The following is a 12,952-nucleotide window of genomic DNA, read 5'->3' on the forward strand; positions in this document are numbered from 1 at the left end:
ATGAGGAGACGAGCAGAGAGAGACAGAGAATCCCAAGTAGGCTCTGCCTGACACGAGGCTCGAACCCATGAACCATGACATCATGACCTGAGCCGAAAACAAGAGTCAGACGCTTAACTGACTGAGCCACCCAGGCACCCCTAGTATTATGACTATTAATACTACTGTCATTATCATGCCTAGTAGAATAAGGGGAATTGAGCTGCAGGGACTCTAAGAGGAAAGGAGGTAGAATCTTCAGGAGTAAGAAGAGGAGCGCCCCGCCCTCGCCTCTCCCTTCACCTCAAGTCTTCAACAAGTCCACCATACATGAAAAACAAATGCCTGTGGGGAGTTTCGGGAGGTGAGGGCAGTTGTGGGGCAAAGCATCACAGAAAGGAGCCAAGTTATGGAGTAGAGAAGAGAGACTGGCTTCAGCAGGTGGGATGTAAATGAAGCCAAGAGGAAGCTAGAACTTGAACTCAAAACTGAAAATGATTGGGGGTCAATAAACTCACCAGGAATCTGCAAACATAATTGGAAAGGATTAAAGAAATCATGCCAACAGAAAAAAAAAAAAAAAAAAAAAGCCCAAATCACATTCAAGTGATGCTCTCAGCTGACCTAAGCTCACATTAAAAATAAACTGCACAAGGGGCACCTGGGTGGCTCAGTCGGTTAAGCGTCCGACTTTGGCTCAGGTCATGATCTCACAGTTTGTGAGTTCGAGCCCCTCGGGCTCTGTGCTGACAGCTTGGAGTCTGGAGCCTGCTTCAGATTCTGTGTCTCCCTCTCTCTCTGCCCCTCCCCTGCTCACGCTCTGTCTCTCTGTCTTTCAAAAATAAATAAATGTGAAAAAAATAAAATAATAAAATAAACTGCACAAGAAAGTTAAAACATAACTTGTTGAGAGACCCTGGGTGGCTCAGTTGGTTAAGCGTCCGACTTCAGCTCAGGTCATGATCTCGTAGTTTGTGAATTAAATCTCTCTTTCTCTCCCTTAAAAATAAATGTTTTTTTAAAAAAAGAAGTAACTTGTTGAAAATATATCAGATAAACACTTCTGGGAAAATGGTCACTTCAATGCAAATTTAAAAATTCCCTTCCAGCCTATGCTCATTAAAATAAATAGAAATATCCCCCAATAGAGTGGGGCCCCAATCTCATACATATTAGGAAAATTGGCTGGCTGTGATTCAATTCATACCAAATTGAAAAGTGGTGCTGGGAATTCAAAGTGTTAACATTCAAACTGGTGAGCCTTGCTGGGATGGGTAGGGGACAAACTCCTGAGAGCCCCACCATTACTACCCAACATAGAGTTGGAGTGGGTTGTGTACATTTGGGACACATTCTTCTGTAAAGTATTAAGAAGCTTACAGAGAACACTAGGTAAGTAGCTCCTCTTGTTGACTTAACATTGCTTCCACTTCAGGACCGGTTAGGTCTGTAGGGAAGATGCAGCACAGGAGACCGGGTGGGGTGTCGGGGAGACTCTCCAACCAACAAAACCTAGCCCTAGCCCTAGCCTTAGCCCTAGCTAGCATCTCCCTAGCCAGACGTGCACCAAAATAGCTGCCTTTCCCCAAAGTAAACAGAAGTATGGAGATTCACTCCACTGTTACCCCAGCCAGAAGGACAAGATCAGTGAAGTTATACTCACAGCTATGGGATTTTTAACAACTTCTGAAAGGAAATGCCATTTCCCAGAAGATTACCAACCAACAAACAATAAATAAACTAATGGAATGTAAGAGAGAGTCCAGAAGTAGACGAGTCAATTAATATAGTCAATTAATTTTTGATAAAGGTGCCAAGGTAAAGCAAATAAGGAAAGAATAGTCTTTTTCAATAAATTGTTCTATTGAAATACCTTACCTCACACTATATATACATCAACACTTAATGACTCACGATACACAAAAATTAACACAAAATGGACCAAAATAGATCATTTACTTAAATGCAAAAGCCAAAACTATAAATCTTCTAAAAGAAAACATAGGAGAAAATTTTTTCAATCTTTGCCTAGACAAAGATTCTTTTTTTTAAGATTTTATTTTTAAATAATCTCTATGCCCAATGTGGAGCTCGAACTCAGAACGCCAAGATCAAGAGTCACATTCTCCATCAACTGAGCCAGCCAGGTGTCCCCTAGACAAAGATTTCTTAGATGAAACACAAAAAGCATGGACCATAAAAAACAGAGAGGGAGAGAGAGAGAGACAGAGAGAGAGACAGAGAGAGATAAATTGGACTTCACCAAAATTTAAAACTCTACTCTTCAAAAGATGCTGTTGAGAAAGCAATGGTCTGGGAGACAAAATTCACAGTATGTCTATTTGCCAAAGTACCTATACCCAAAATATATAAAGAATGTTTAGGGGCGCCTGGGTGGCGCAGTTGGTTAAGCGTCCGACTTCAGCCAGGTCACGATCTCGCGGTCTGTGAGTTCGAGCCCCGCTTGGGCTCTGGGCTGATGGCTCAGAGCCTGGAGCCTGTTTCCGATTCTGTGTCTCCCTCTCTCTTTGCCCCTCCCCCGTTCATGCTCTGTCTCTCTCTGTCCCAAAAATAAATAAACGTTGAAAAAAAAAAAAAAAGAATGTTTATAGCTCAGTAATGATGAGACAAGCAACTCAATTTTTAAAATATGCAAAAAGCTTTAACAAACACCTTGCAAAAGGACATATGTGATTGGCAATTAAGTGCATGGAAAGATGTTCAACATGATTAGTTGTTAGGGAAATACAAGTTAAAATTGTAATAACATACCAGCACATACCTACTAGAATGGCTGAAATCAACAGAATGGACAATAATAGCAGCAGTTTGGAGAGAATACAGAAGTCTGGAATACAAAAAGCTACACCACTTTGGAAAACAGTTTGGTGGTTCCATATAAAGTTAAATATATGCTTGCAGTATGATGTAGCAATTTCATGACTGGTTATTTACCCGAAGAAAAGTATGTCCACACAATTACTTGTGCACAAATGTTCATAACAGCTTTATTCATACTGGCCCCAAATTGGAAACAACCCAAATATCCACCCAAAGTGAATGGATAGGGGTACCTGGGTGACTCAGTTATTCAAGCATCCAACTCCTGATTTTTGCTCAGGTCATGATCTCACAGTTCATGAGATCAAGCCCTGCATGGGGCTTGACATGGAGCCTGCTTAAGATCTATTCTCTACCTCCCCAACTCGCACACACATGCTCATTCTTTCTCTCTCAAAAAAAAAAAAAAAAAAAAAAAAGTGACGGATGCCTGGTGGCTCAGTTGGTTGAGTGTCTGACTTTGGCTCAGGTCATGATCTTTTGGCTTGTGAATTCGAGCCCTGCGTGGGCTCTGTGCTGACAGCTCAGAGCCTGGAGCCTGCTCCCTCTCGCTCTGCCCCTCCACCGTTCATACTGTCTCTCTGTCTCTGTCTCTCTCTCTCTCTCAAAAATAAACATTAAAAAAAATTTTCAAAAGTGAACGGATAAATAAATTGTGACAGAGCCATATAATGGTATACTCCTCAGTATGAAAAGGGAACAAACTATTGACACAGGAAACAAAAGGAACGGATCTCAAAAACATATGGTCCACTAAAAGCGCCAGACACAAAAGACCTCATACATATGCATATGGCACTCTGGAAAAGACAAATCTAATATAGAGAGAAAGAAAGCAGATCAGTGGTGCCTGGGACTCTCCATGGTGAGCGGGGATTGACCGGGAAAGCAGAAATGAACTATTTGGGTTGAGAGAAATGTTCTTGTACTTTCTGTGGTGGTGGTGACATGTATGTACAATTTACCAATCTCATTAAACTATAACTGCAAATGCGTGCATTTTAATTGTATGCAAATATACTTCAATAGAGTTGATTTAACAAAACAAAATTTTTATTGAAAAAAGCTACATGATATAAAAATATCTTTATGATGATAAACAGGAACCTGGACTAGCCAGTGTGGTAGGGAGGGAGGTCAGATACATGTATAATATCCTTATCTTTCAAAAGAAGTTATTCATGGATAATTAGAGATTCAGATTCTGATCAAGATAACAAGCTGAGCAAGGGCTGCTAGTTCTCTCCCCTGAAGGTGCAAACAGAAATGTGAGAGAGATGTCAATAAATTCCAGAACCTAACATAAGACTGCAAGAAAGTCTTGAAGAGACACAAAGTGCTTGGGTCTTGGTGAGGGGGGGGAAATAGACTTTGGAAGCCTAATAGTAATAAAAGTAATACACAGTGTTTATTATTTGCCACTCTTCTAAGTCTTGGATATATATATTATCTGATTTAATCCCCTGAACAGTTCTGTGAGGTGGGGATTGTTATCCCCATTTTACAGATAAGCAGACTGAGGCAGGGTGAAGCTAAGTAGCGTGCCTAATATCACATAGCCAGTAAGGGCCAAGCCAGGATTTAAACCCAGGCAGCCTGGCTCCAGAGTTAGGGCTCTTGTGTCTGCACCCTGGGGCTTCCCATTATAGTGTTAGGAGCCATAGGGTGAGGGAATGGCTGAAGGAACACACTCTCCCCCTGCCATTTCCTCTCCCCCATATTGCCCTCCTTGGGTGGAGGATGGCAATACCCACAGAAGGTTGATCGGAGAGGGCGCTTCTGTTCTCCACAGCATCTTCTGATAATGACAAGATGAGGCCATGACTGGCCCCTGATCATTACCTTGCTTCTCCCGCCATCTGTGACTAGGAAATTACAAACTAGGATACCACCCTGCAAAAGATCTGTGCCTGGATAAAGTGGTTTAGAGATTGCCTAAAGAGTGGGATTGCCTGGGGTCCTTGGGGGGTGCACTAATGTGGAGTGGTTAAGCCCACCAGGGGCTCCCCCATCCCACTGATCTGGAGAAGATGACAGTGCTCACGTTTTCATCTCTCCCCAAAGACAGTGGCCATCAGGCACAAGGGAATATGAGCTCACAAGAAGAAAACAATGAGACATCTGAGGAACACAAACACTATAAAAGAGCCAACACCAGAGGAAGCAGAGTTAAAGGACCACCAAAATAAATATCAAGTTAAGATTACAGATATGCTCAGAAACACAGGGGGGTATTAGAAAAGAATAATAGATGTTATGAGGAAGAAGCAATGTCATGTGAGAAATAAGGTAAGTAAGTAACTTTAATTTCACTGCCACCTAAATAAATAATGGCAAAAATTAAAAAACAAAATGTGTGACAATGCGTAATTAAAACTAGAGAATACCAACGTACTGGGAGAAATGGGTTGGGTCACAGGGATATGAACCTGTGCTAAGATACTTGGGGAGAAGACATGGAGAATTTTAAAAGGCATAATGTAGGGGCAACCTGGCTGGCTCAGTTGGAAGAGCATACGACTCTAAATTTCAGTGTCGTGAGTTCAAGCCCCGTGTTGGGCATGGAGCCTACTTAAAAATCAAATAAAAGGCGGGGAGCCTGGGTGGCTCAGTCGGTTAAGCATCTGACTCTTGGTTTCAGCTCAGGTCATGATCTCACAGTTCATGGGTTCGAAAGCCTGCTTGGGATTCTCTTTCTGGCCCCTCCCGCGCTCGCTTGCTCTCTCTCTCTCTCTCTCAAAATAAATAAATAAACTTAAAAAGATAAATAAGATAAAATAAAAGGCATATGATAAGGTAACAAGGAGAAACACATCAGATAATAAGAGCTAAAAGAAGCTGGAGTGGCAGCTTAATTTTAGGTAAAATAGATTTCAAACTCTTCATTCCCCTCCCCTCCAAAAAAAAAAAAGCCTATGGGAAAAATAATGATGTCATATAGTTGTACAAGTATAGTAGACCCCAAAAAACATAATGATTATGAGCATGTATATATCTGACTACTTAGCCTTAAAATATATAAAGCCATAACTGACAAAACTAGGGAAGAAACGATAAAACCACCATTTTTGGAAGAAGTTTGACACTTACTCAGAAACTGTTAGATCACACCGATTTTAAAAATTAACTACCAGCATAGAAGATTTAATAAATACATGATTGAACATTTTAAAAGCAGGACAGCAACATATTTTTTTCTCAGCACATTTGAAGGAAGAGCCTTACTATAGCGGTGATTCTCAAAAACAGGAAGTCTTGCTGAGAAAGAGACAGGATACTGACTTATAAAATTAATAATAATAGAGGAAATTTATAGAGCCAGAAAAATTAAAGCTAGTCTAAAAGTTTAAAAATCTGCATGAAACAGATGAAATTCTAGGACAGTTGGCTAAATAAGAATGAGACTCTGATATCAACACAGAATACCTTTCTTTTCTTTTTCTTTTCTTTTCTTTTCTTTTCTTTTTTCTTTTCTTTCCAAGTACTAGACCCTGGCTAACCCAGATTCATTTCCTTTAATTCTTAGAACTAATATTTAGTAAGTACCTACCGGTGCCAAGCACTCTCTCATTCCATCTTTACAACAACTGCATGAGCTAGGTACCATTATTATCCCCATTTTATAGAAAAGGAAACTGAGGCATGGGAAAACTAAGAATCTTGCTCAAGGTTACCCAACTTCTAAATGTGCTGTAAACACTTAATATTTAAATATTAGATTATGAGATGTAATAGCATCATCATTTTATTTATTTCCTTTTATTTTTATTTTTTTTCACGGGCAATGCTTTCTTCTGTCTTAAAAATAGTAGGGCTAAAATCTAGTAAAATGTGGACACATACCCTGTACTTATTTTATGTTGTGATTTACAAGGTATAAATTCTATATTTTGTAAAATGTTTTGAAAGAAGTCAACAAAGTAATTCCCCTTTCTTGTTCCCAAATGCAGAGGTCTGAGAGAAGTCTCATGGTCTATGAGCTTCTGGGTGTTATCAAATCCAATTTCCTCTGAACTACTAACTGCCCAGATACATTTACAGGGCATGCAGGAGTCCCACTTAAGCAGTGGTTTTTGCCACATATCTATCTATCTATCTATTTATCTATCTACCTATCTTAATTTTTTTAATGTTTATTTTATTTTGAAAGAGAGAGAGGGACAGATCATGAGCACGGGAGGGCCAGAGAGACAGGGAGACAAAGAATCTGAAGCAGGCTCCAGCCTGAGCTGTCAGCACAGAGCCCACAAACCATGAGATCATGACCTGAGCTGAAGTCAGACACTTAACTGAGCCACCCAGGCACCCCCGTATCTATTTTTTTCATTGAAGAATCTGATTTAGGGAGGGTTAATACTCCCAAGATCACTGAGCTAGGAAGTGATGGAGTTGGTACTTGAATCCAGTTAATCTCACTCTAAGAGCCAAAGCATGTGATTACTAACATGCCCCTCACCAATGAGATCAGAAATAGGTCTCTATATACTAACTGCCCAAGATACACTGTTTAGGTTGGTGGGTGGGGGAGGGGGGGGATTTAACTCCAAAAATAGTATGTAAAAATTTCCTTTAAAAATATACATTAATGGAAACCAATTTGACAATAAATTTCATATTAAAAATAAATAAATATTAAAAAATAAAAGTATACATTATACATACACATCATATGATATATGATATATATATTTATAGATTTATATAAATTTATATTATATATAAACTTATTTAATTTTAATATAATTATAAGTACATAATAAAATTATATATTATATAGATATAGAAACAAACAAAGATACAGAGAAAGACACAGATTGAATAGTCTGGTAAGAGTTTTGTAATCATATTGCATGGTTGGATCCCAGCTCTCCCATTTATGAACTGGGTAACCTCTGGCAAGATATTTAATCTCTCCGTGACTCAGTTTCCTTTGTCATAAAATGGGGCTAATAATGGTACCTAATTCAGGGCTGTAAAGATGAAACCAGTCGCTCCGTGGAAGAGCAGTTGACCAACAGCAACTGCTCACTAAGTATTAGTTACTTTATTTGTTAAAAAATGGCTACTTTGGAGAACATTTCACCTCTGTTACTTTCGTAATCAAGGAAAGTTGCTAAATTAGGAATAACTCTACTGTAATTGTAACCATGTGATACTGATGCAGAAAGAGGTAGATCAATGAACTAGATTGGAGACTTCAGAGAAGTCCCAATTATACTGGGATAATATTAATAGATAATAAGGATGTAGAATCAGTGGGGAAAGTATAGGCTATTTCATCTAGTGAGCTCGTTTAATTTAGTGCCACGCATGGTGCTTTTTCTCAATTAGGTTATCCACCCGGGCTGGGAATCAGATGGATAAAGTCCACTTCGGACAGTGTTGTCAGCCCTGGCTGCATAGCAGACTCGGGTGGAGAGCCTTTAAAACTCCTGCTGTCCAGGGGTGCCTGGGTGGCTCAGTCGGTTAGGCGTCTAACTTCAGCTTAGGTCAGGATCTCGCAGTTCGTGAGTTTGAGCCCTGCATCGGGCTCTGTGCTGACAGCTCAGAGCCTGGAGCCTGCTTCGGATTCTGTGTCTGCCACTCTCCTGCTCATGCTCTCTTTCTCTCAAAAATGAATAAACTTAAAAAACAAAACCTCCTGCTGTCCAGGGCCCTGCCCTGTCCATTTAAGTCATCATCTCTGGAATGGGGCCCAGACATCAGCATTTTTCAAAGACTTCCCCCAGATGATTCTAGCGTGCAGTCAGGATAAATAACTCCTGCTTTACAGGGCATTATTTTACCAAAATGATATATTAAAGGTTAATTTCCTAGGAACAAATTTCACATCAGTTGTTTATTAAGAGATTTCGCTCGCTACTCCTGCATTCCTCCCCTTAGGGGATCCTAGTTGGCAGGTACACTTTGCATTTAGATTTTTCCCTGGGGAATGTTAATTGCTTCAGCTATCATAACAGAATGGAATTTTTACTTTTCCCTGGTGTCACAGAAGAATCTGTACAGCGCACCTGAACTCTGACCTTCTACGTCTATTTGGATGGTACCCCCAAACCCAGCAAAGGAAGTGGTCCCATTTAATTGCCAGACGTCCCATTTAATTGCGGGACGGAGTCAGTTAAGAGCAGCACCAAGAAATCACCAGACCATCCCACAGAGCCTGAGATAGTGAGGAAACCAAAAGTCTTTCTAAAGTCAAAAAGTTCTGCCTTTATTTCCAGATCTTCTTCCTGGTTTCCAAGCAGCCAGCCACCTGCTCTCAGCTTTCACCAAGAACTAAACAATTTAAGGAAGGAAGAAGATTATTCTAGGCCAGAAAGGTTCTGGGAAACTTTAAGTAACCTTGCCTGTGGAGAGGACATTTCTTGGCTTCTTTCCCTCGTCAGGCCTGACCATCTTCTGGGTTGGGGAGAAGAACACCCTTTATCTTTTCCTAGTCGGGATCTTTTTCTAGGCCTAACTGCCTGAGCTCCTGCTGAAAGACCTGTTAACAACTGCTTTGTGGGGAGAGAAGCAGCTTAAGAGTAGACCACTAAAGATAAGATTGAGCAGAGGCAGCTGCTAGATTCACTCATTTACGTATCCACGTATCCACAGTGCCGGCGGTGCAGGTCTGTATTAAACCCACAGAAATGTGTCACTGAGACAGAAATCACAAACCATCTCCGGTCTTTCTGGAAACCCATGAAAAGTGCCCTTGGGAGGGGAGGGCGAGTCGCAAATAGGAATGGTTTGATGGATGGTTGCTTTATTTTTTTTAATTTTTTTAATGTTTATTCATTTTTTTGAGAGACAGAGAGAGCGAGCAGGGGCGGGGCAGACACACACACACACACACACACACACACACACACACACACACACACACGCGTGCATGCGTAATCAGAAGCGGGCTCCAGGCTCTGAGCTGTCAGCACAGAGCCCAACTCGGGGCTCGAACTCACTAACCGTGAGATCATCGCCTGAGCCGAAGTTGGCAGCTTAACCGACTGAGCCACCCAGGTGCCCCTGATTGATGGCTTTAAGGAATTCTTTGACTGCTCTATGTGGACACACTGTTTGCTTTCAGTGCCCATCACAGACTTCTGGTCTCCACATGAAATTGGAGGAACTGCTAGAAAACCAATACTGTGCAGACTAAGCACTACACGTAAAAGGAGAGTTGGCACAGGAAACACACAAAGAAAAATTAAGAAGGCTCCTCAAGGTCCCAGCCAGGTGGAGGCTCCCCCCTGCAGCCAGGTCACCCCAGGGGCAGTGTCCTCACCTTCCGTGTTAGCCAGAGTGCTTCCTCAGACTGCCCACAGCCCAACGCTTTCCAGCAAATCCCTTTGCTTTTATGTCACACACCTGCCTTTAGAGATTTTCTGGGCCTCTAGAGAGATATTTATTAAGTAGAAAGGGCATGAGTCAGGAAATGAGAAGAAGCCCAGAGCTTTTAGATCATGTGACTGAGGATGCTACTTTTCCCTTCTCTGAACTTCATTGCCATATTTTAAAAGACTGGGGGACTAGATTTCTTTCCCCTCCCACCTGTGAACATTTACCGTACCCAATACCTTCTTCATCATGGCAACCAGATTGCAATTGCTTCTTCTGTCTCCCCAACTAGACTGAGAGCTGAGTATGAGAGGGGCCATATCTGTCTGATTTATTCTTGTGTCCCCAGCACAGGGACATGCACACAGGCAATCAAAAAATGTATCTGTTGAATGAAAGAAAGGAAGGAAGGAAACAGGATAAGGCGTCTCACTAGCCACTGGACACCTATTTGCATAAAGGCTGCTAGGAGCCCTAAAAATTGCTACAAACCAGGAAGGAAGTAAACTGCTTCTCTCCAATCCCTATGAAAGGGAAAATAAATAGGGTCAGAGGCAAAAACAAGATGTGGCCTAAATCTCTCACAGAAGCCTCTGTAAACATGAAAAAGCAAAGCTACCTGTGGGGTCCGTGAGTTCACGAACACCCCAGGCTGGTCCTCCTGAGGAGGGGCAGGGGTTGGCAGAACAGAGAGCGGAAGGGTTTTCTTCCAAGGGATTCCAGAGAGGCCTGAGGCCTTGCAAGAGCTAGCAGATGAGACTTTGTTAGGGCTTTGCCATTTATACACATTTTCTTAATCTCAAAGGAACTGTCCAGAATAGGGAGGGCACGCAGGGGCTGGAGAAGAATAGGAATATCAGTATGGTGCCAGGCCTCGGAGGAACTGACTGGAAGGGCCCCACAGCCTGCAGTCCCAGAATTCTCCTCCAACCTGGAGTGATTTGGGGGAGACTCTGGCGCATCCCCTTAACACACATGGCCCCAGAGGAGGAGGGAGAGGGGACACTGGTAGACTTGGGATCTCAAGGAGTCTCAGCATAATCTGGCAAACACCTCTGAGTATAAACTGGGTTTTAATCTTCCAAAAAAAAAAAAAAAAGGAAAATTGAGAAATATTTATTATTAGATTGTTTTTGCAGTAATCCTGACCTTGTGCTCAAATCATGGAATCACAGAATCAGCAGCTCAGAGGCCAGTCCCAACTTTTACAGAAAGTATCCCCAACAGGAAAGTCAACAGCAGCTACCATTTTATTCCACTTCTTTTCTGCCCACAGGGCCAGGACTATGGGGAGGTAAATGAGGCACTCGCTTTGGTGCAAAATTTAAGGAGTGTCCCAAAACACAGTCGTCACAAGAAACGTGTAACTGCATTGACGCAAAAAAGTCCATGATGAACAAAAGAGCAAACTTTTAGAGAAAGACAAATACCATATGATTTCACTCATAGGTGGAATTTAAGAAACTAAGCAAATAAATAAAGAGAAAAGAGATGAAGAAAAAAACCAGACTCTTAAATACAGAGAACGGTTACTAGAGGGAAGATACACTTATCATGATGAGCACTGGGTAATGCAGAGAATGGCTGAATCACTATATCATACACCTGAAACTAATATAACACTGTGTTAGTTATACTTCAATAAAACAACCAAAATATTTTAAATAACAAAGGGTTTTGGGGTGCATGGATGGCTAAGTCAGTTACGTGTCCAACTTCGGCTCAGGTCATGATCTTGGGTCCATGAGTTCGAGCCCTGCGTTGGGCTCTGTGCTGACAGCTCAGAGCCTGAAGCCTGCTTCAGATTCTGTTTCCCTCGCTCTCTGCCCCTCCCCAACTCACACTCTGTCTCTGTCTCTCCCAAAAATGAATAAATATCAAAAAAATTAAAATAAATAACCGTGGGCTCTGATCCTATACTTGCTCGACCCTGAGAGTGAACATTGTGTTCACCTTACCCTAGCCGTGGCTCCAACCAAACTCATTCTCATTTTAGGGCTTTGTACTTGCTGTTCTCTGTCTGGAATGTTCCTCCCAAATCCTTGCATAGTTGGCTTCTTCTCATTATTTAGGATTTTGCTCTAGTGTCATCTTCTCAGAAAGGCCCTCTCTTCTCTGACTTTGCTACAAAATCACCCACCCTATCCCCATTACTGTTCCATTACTGTTTTACTTTTTCCAAAACACTCATCACTATGAAATTATGATATTTGTTTCCACATTTGCTGATGTCTCTTCAATGCCTGATACATAGTACATGCTCCCAAAATATTAGTTGAATGAATAAAGTACATGAATGGAGCACTTGTCTATGAGGCATTATGCTAAGTGCTTTACATGCTTGATTTCAACCACTGTTGTACAGAGGAGTAACCCGGAACTCTGAGGGGTTAAGAGAAAATTCACTTCATGTGACATAAGGTCACACAGCTAGTGAGTGAATGGAGGCTAAAATCATCCAGGTCCTATTTCATCGCCTCTACTGCTACCACCCATGCTTTGGGTTCCTTATTGCCCTCTTCCAAGGAAAGATTTAACTCTTTTATTCCCAAAGTCACCCTTGGCTTCTCCACTGAGCCATTGTTGTGAAAACAGTAAGATTATCAACCCTTTCTTGATTAAAAGCATAGCCAACAGTGGGTTTGCACGTCCAGGAAAGGCTCTGGTAGGACATGTTTATGGAGAGGGCTATTCTTACCAGCCCGGCTGAGGCTGGGGCTGCCTCCTTTGTGCAAGTCCTACCTGTGATCATGTAGAGTGTACCCAAATCCATCTTCCTTTGAGGCTATGAACTGTCCAACTGTCCAACCAG

At 41.6% G+C, this 12,952-nt stretch overlaps 1 protein-coding gene across 5 annotated transcripts in view; it reads right to left on the reverse strand.

Moving 5' to 3' along the window:
- The window catches only part of SUSD1 (sushi domain containing 1), a 258,157-nt gene that overhangs the window by 31,640 nt on the left and 213,565 nt on the right, over positions 1-12,952 (reverse strand). The gene's annotated exons all lie outside the window — the stretch shown is intronic.

This window comes from Leopardus geoffroyi, chromosome D4, assembly GCF_018350155.1.
Source record: "Leopardus geoffroyi isolate Oge1 chromosome D4, O.geoffroyi_Oge1_pat1.0, whole genome shotgun sequence".
NCBI classification, from domain to species: Eukaryota; Metazoa; Chordata; class Mammalia; order Carnivora; family Felidae; genus Leopardus; species Leopardus geoffroyi.